This window comes from Rhinopithecus bieti, unplaced genomic scaffold (assembly GCF_001698545.2).
Source record: "Rhinopithecus bieti isolate Rb0 unplaced genomic scaffold, ASM169854v2 scaffold_2247, whole genome shotgun sequence".
NCBI lineage: Eukaryota > Metazoa > Chordata > Mammalia > Primates > Cercopithecidae > Rhinopithecus > Rhinopithecus bieti.
Genome location: NW_016803732.1, coordinates 42717 through 48627, shown reverse-complemented (window position 1 = coordinate 48627; position 5911 = coordinate 42717). Strand labels below are relative to the sequence as shown.

The following is a 5911-nucleotide window of genomic DNA, read 5'->3' as shown; positions in this document are numbered from 1 at the left end:
GTTTTTTGTGGTGAAAACATTTGAAATTTGTTCTCTTATCACCATGCTGTGCATTAGAACTCAAAACAAAACAAGAAAAGAAAGAAAACTCAAAACTTATTTTTTCTGTCTAACCGAGGCTTTGTATTACCCCCGGTCCTTAGCCTCTGGTAACCACCATTATACTCACTACTTCTATCAGTTCAATTGTTTTAGAGTCCACACAAAAGTGAGAACTTGTAGCATTTGTTCTTTTGTGTCTACCTTATCTTATTTAGTGTAATCTTCTCTAATTCCAACCATGTTGTTGTAAATTACAGAATTTCTTTCTTTTGTAAGGCGAAATAATGTTCCATTGTGTATATATACCACATTTTCTTTACCCATTTTCTACTGATAAACACTTAGCTTGATTCTATATCTTGGCTGTTGTGTATAGTGCTACAATAAACATGAGTGAACAAATATATCTTCAACATACTGATTTCAAATCTTGCAGGTAAATGTCCAGAAATATGAATGCTGCATGATATAATAATTCTATTTTTAGTTTTTAAGGGGATCTCCATACCATTTTCCTTAATGACTGTACTAATTTACATTCCCACCAACAGTGTATAAGGGTTCCCTTTTCCTCACATCCTTACCAACACTTGTTATCTTTAGTCTTTTTGATAATTACCATTCTGAATAGGTGGGAGGTGATATCTCATTGTGATTTTAATAACATTTCCCTAATGATTGGTGATATTGAGCATAATTTTACCCATACATTGGCCATTTGTATGTCTGCTTTTGAGAAATGTCTATTCAGGATCCTTGTCCACTTTTTAATCAGATTATTTATTTTTCTTCTACAGAGTTGTTTGAGTTGCTTATATATTTTAGGTATTAGACCCTTATCAGATGTATTTTGCCAATATTTTCTCCCAATCTATAGGTTGTGTCTTCATTCTGTTGTTTCCTTTGTTATGCAGAAGCTTTTGATTTTGATGTGATCCCTTTTATCTATGTTTTGCTTTTGTTTCCTGTGCTTTGGGGGTCAAATCTAAAAAATCACCGTCCTGACCAGTGTTGTGTGAAGTTTTTCTGCTATGTTTTCTTCTAGTAGTTTTATGGTCTCAGGTCTTATGTTTAAGTCTTTAATATCTTTTGAGTTGATTTTTGTGTGTGGTGTAAGATACACAATACCCGATTTATTCTTTCGCATTTAAATAATCAGTTTTCCCAGCACTATTTATTAAAGAGACTGTCATTTTCCCGTTGTTTTTTCTGGGCACTGTTGTCAAAAATCAATTGGTGGTACATCGCTGTGTTCATTTCTGGGTTCTTTATTCTTCTGTTCCACTGGTCAATGTGTATATTTTTATGCCAGTACCATGCTGTTATAATTACTATATTTTCGTTGTGTAGTTTGAAATTAGATAGTGTGATGCCTCCAGCTTTGTTCTTTTGGTTCATAGTTGTCTTTACTATTCAGATTTCTTTGTGGTTCTTACACATTTTAAGATTTTTTTCTGTTTCTAAGAAAAGTGACATTGGAATTTTGATAGGAATTGCATTGAATTTGTGGATTGCTTTCAGTAGTATAGACATTTCACAATTCACATTTTCACCATACGAATTCTTCCAATTCATGAACATGAGATATCTTTTCATTTATTTGTGTTTTCTGAAAGTTCTCTTAACATTTTATAGTTTTCAGTGCATAAGTCTCTCACCTTTTTGGTTAAATTTATTTCTAAGTATTTTCTTTTATATAGCTTTTGTAAATCGGATTGTTTTCTTGATTTCTTTTTTGGAAAGTATGTTGTTAGTGTATAGAAATACTACTGATATGAGTATGTCAGTTGAGTATCCTGCAACTTTACTGTACTCCCTTATTAGAGTTCTAACAGTTTTTTGGTCAAACCTTTAGGGTTTTCTATGCACAGTCATGCAGTGCATGAGAACATTTTGGTCAACAATGGATCACATATATGATGGGGGTTCCACAAGATTGTAATACTGTATTCTTATTATACCTTTTCTGTGTATAGACACACAAATGCTTCTCATTGTGTTACCATTGCCAGTAGTATTTAGTATAGTAACATTCTGTACAGGTTTGTAGTTTAAGAGAAATAAGCTATAACATACAGCCTAGGTGTTTAGTATACTGTACCATATAGGTTTGTGTAAGTACACACCATGATGTTCACACAATGACAAAATTGCCTAAGGATGCATTTCTTAGAACATATTCCCATCATTATGCAATGTTTGCTGACTAAGATCATATAATCAGCAAACAGTGAAAATTCCACTTCTTCTTTTTCTGTTTAGAAGCCTTGTTTCTTTCTCTTGCCTAATTGCTCTGGCAAGAACTTTCAATGCTGTGTTGAACAGAAGTGGCAAAAACGGGCATTCTTGTACTTGTTTCAGATCTCAGAGGAAAGGATTACAGTTTTTCCCCACTGAGTGTAATGTAACCTGTAGTTTTATCATATATGATCTTTGTTGTGTTGAGGTACGTTCCTTCAATAACTAATTTGTTGAGAGTTTTTATCATGAAAAGATGTTGAATTTTGACAAATGATTTTCTTTTCTTTTATTTTTTTAATGAAGAAGTATTTTATTATTTTGCTGCAAAGCTGTTGCTTCACCATATAAAATAGCACCAGCAAATGCAGTGTATTGCAAAATCAAGATAGTGGTGTGTCATCTGACACTGGAAAAGCAACAAAACTTCTTCACTCCCAGTTATTTCCAATGGAAAGATCAGTTCAAGTATTTCGATCCCAAATCCAGTATCGGATACTAATGCAAGTTACAATAATTATAAAAGGCTTAAAGAATAACAACGTTATCTTTTTGATTAATGTAATTTTAAAACTAGTTTTTACCATGATAATAGATTAATGAATTCTGAACACTAGCAGCGCTAGTCCTTAAAATGCTATAATCATTAGAAAGTTAAAGGCATTTTCCTTCATACAGCAGCGTTAACAGTGACGTGTTTTTCTTCCCATTCAGGTAAGTGCTAAAAGTTGCTATTCTTAAGTCTTTCTATCCATCACATAATTTAATGGACAATCTGCTGGGTTTGCAGTATTTCATAACTAGTTTTATTTAGCGGTTCCATTTTCACTCCTCAAATCAGATTTGAATGTATTTCGTATTATGCTTCTTCACTCATAACACCTACTCTTCTCGAAGCGGTTACTCAGTGTCCATCTTGATCAGCACCATCTTCATAACCAAGATTTGTTTACAAGTCCTGGATTTTCTGCAAGAGCTTCATTATTTACAGTTACTTCTCCTGATAAAGGAGAATAGAAGTTCACTAGCAGCTTTCACATTTACATCCAAAGCACCAAACTCGATCTTATTTGTTCAATTTTGTCCCAACTTCAGGTAGACTACAGTACAACAACATCTCCCAATGCTTCGCTGTGCAAAACTTGCTGATTCCACTGTTTCCAATACCATTTTCTGTTGTTACCCATTCGTGTTTCTCTGTGAATTTACGCACCGTGAGCAGAGCGGGTCGCGTGCGCAGTGTCCGGACGGCGCCCACCCCCAACTGCCAGGGCCTCGGCGGGCAGGGCGCGGCGGGTGACGGGACCGCGCGCAGGGTGCAGAGCAGGTCCCGCACGCTCCTCACCACTCGCAGTGCCATGTTCGCAGGGACGGGGGGCGCCGACAAATGATTTTTCTGCATCTAATGAGATGCTCATATGGTTTTTGTCCTTCATTCTGTTAATGTGATCATCATAATGTGTTAAACCATATTTGTGTCCTAGGTATAAATTCCACTTGATCATGGTGAATGGTCCTTTTAATGTGTTGTCAAATTCCATTTCCTAGTATTTTGCTAGTATTTTGTTGAGAATTTTTTCATCTATGTTCATCAAAGATATTGGCCTGTGATTCTCTTTTTTATGATACCCTTGTCTGGCTTTGGTAAGACAGGGTAATGTTGGCCTCATAAATAAAGTTTCAAAGGATTCCCTCTCCATCAATTCTTTGGAAGTTAAGAAGGATTGGTATTAATTCTTTAAATGTGTGGTGGAATTCGCCAATGAAGCCATTAGGCCTGAGGCTTTTCTTTGATAGTGGACTTCCTATTACTGATTAAATCTTCTTACTTATTTTTGTTCTGGTCACATTTTCCATGGGTTGTCTTTTAACTTCCTTAGATAGTGTATTGTGAAATCTTCAAATTTGATGAAGTTCAATTTATCTGTTTTTATGGTGTTGTGCTTTTGTGTCATATCTAACAAGGCTTTGCCTAAGCCATGGTCAGAAAGTTTATTCCTATATGTTCTTCTAAGAGATTTAGAGTTTTAGCTTTTACACTTATGTATTTGACCCGTTTTGATTAGTTTGTGTGTCTAATGTGAAGAAGAAATCCAGCTTTAATGTGAATATTCAGTTCTCTCAGCATTATTTGCTCAAAAGATGATTCTCTTTCTGAATTGTTTTATACCTGTTGAAAATCCACTTATCATAAATGTAAGGGTTTACTGTTGGACTCTCAATATTATTCTGTTGAGATATGTATTTATCCTTATGCCAGTAGTACCCTTCCCTGATTACTGTAGCTTTGTGATTAGTTTTGAAATTCAAAATGTGAGTTGTCCAAATTGGTTCTTCTTTTCAAGATTGTTTTACTATTCTCCATCTCTTGAATTTGGAGACTGAAAATGGTAAAATTTTCAAGCGAATTTTAGAATTACCTTGTAAATTTCTTTATCAAAAGGAGTTTTGATAGGGATGGTGACAAATTAGATTGACTTAGAGAGTATTGCCATTTTAACCATTTTTGTCTTCCAATCCTTGAACATGGAATGGCTTTCCAATTATTTAGGTCTTTTTAAATTTCTTTCAACACTATTTTGTGGTTTTCAGACTATAAATTTTATAGTTCTTTAATTAAGTTTATTTCCAAGTATTTTATTATTTTTCATACTACTGGAAATGAAATTCTTTTCTTGTTTCTTTTTTTTTGGATTATTTATTGCCAGTGTGTAGAAATACAGCTGAATTTTTTAGATTGATCGTATAACCTGTAACCTTGCTGAACTTCTTCAATAATTTTAATAAATTTTAAGTAGAATCCTAGAAATTTATATAAGATTATATAGCTCTGCAGTTACAGATTTACCGTTTTCTTTTCAGTTTGCCTACTTTTTGTTTTTTCGTTTTCTTGTCTAATTGCCCTGGATAGCACCTCTACTATGACACTGAAAAGATGTGGTAAGGAGAATATCTCTTTTTTTCCCTGATCTTAGGAAAAATCATGTAAGTTTTCACTATTAAGTATGATGGTAGCCATAAACTTTTCATAGATCCTTTTTCTTATAAAATTGAGGAAGTTCAACTTTATTCCTAGTTTTCTGAATTTTTTCACTAATGGGTGTTGATTTTGTGGCTTTTGTCCTTTATTGTATTATTAAGGTGTATTGTAATAATGAATTTTTGAATGTAAAACTAACCTTACATTTTTGTGATAAATCCAACTCAGTAATGATATGTTGCCATATGTTGTGGGTTCTATGTTTCTAGTATTTTGTTGAGGACTTTTGTATCAATATTTATAAAAGATGTTGGTATGTAGGTTTGTGTGTGTGTGTGTGTGTGTGTGTGCATGTGTGTGTTTTGCACATAAGGTCTTTTTAATTCAGAACACTGTCCTCATAGAATAAGTTAGGATACGTTAATTTTTTAGGTTATGGAGAAGTTTGTACACAATGGTATTAATTCTTAAATGCTTGGTAAAATCACCAGTTAAGCTATTTGAGATTCTGCTTTTCTTTATGGGAAGTATTTTAATTACAAATTCAATCTCTTTACTTGTTATAGATGTAATCAAATTTTCAATTCCACCTTGAGTCAGTTTAAATTTTTTTTTATCTATACTTTATGTTCTGGGATACATGTGCAGAAC

At 33.5% G+C, this 5911-nt stretch overlaps 1 pseudogene; it reads right to left on the bottom strand.

Moving 5' to 3' along the window:
• Window positions 1–3212: 3212 nt before the first annotated feature.
• Window positions 3213–3640, bottom strand: LOC108515279 (glycine cleavage system H protein, mitochondrial pseudogene; annotated as a pseudogene).
• Window positions 3641–5911: the final 2271 nt, after the last annotated feature.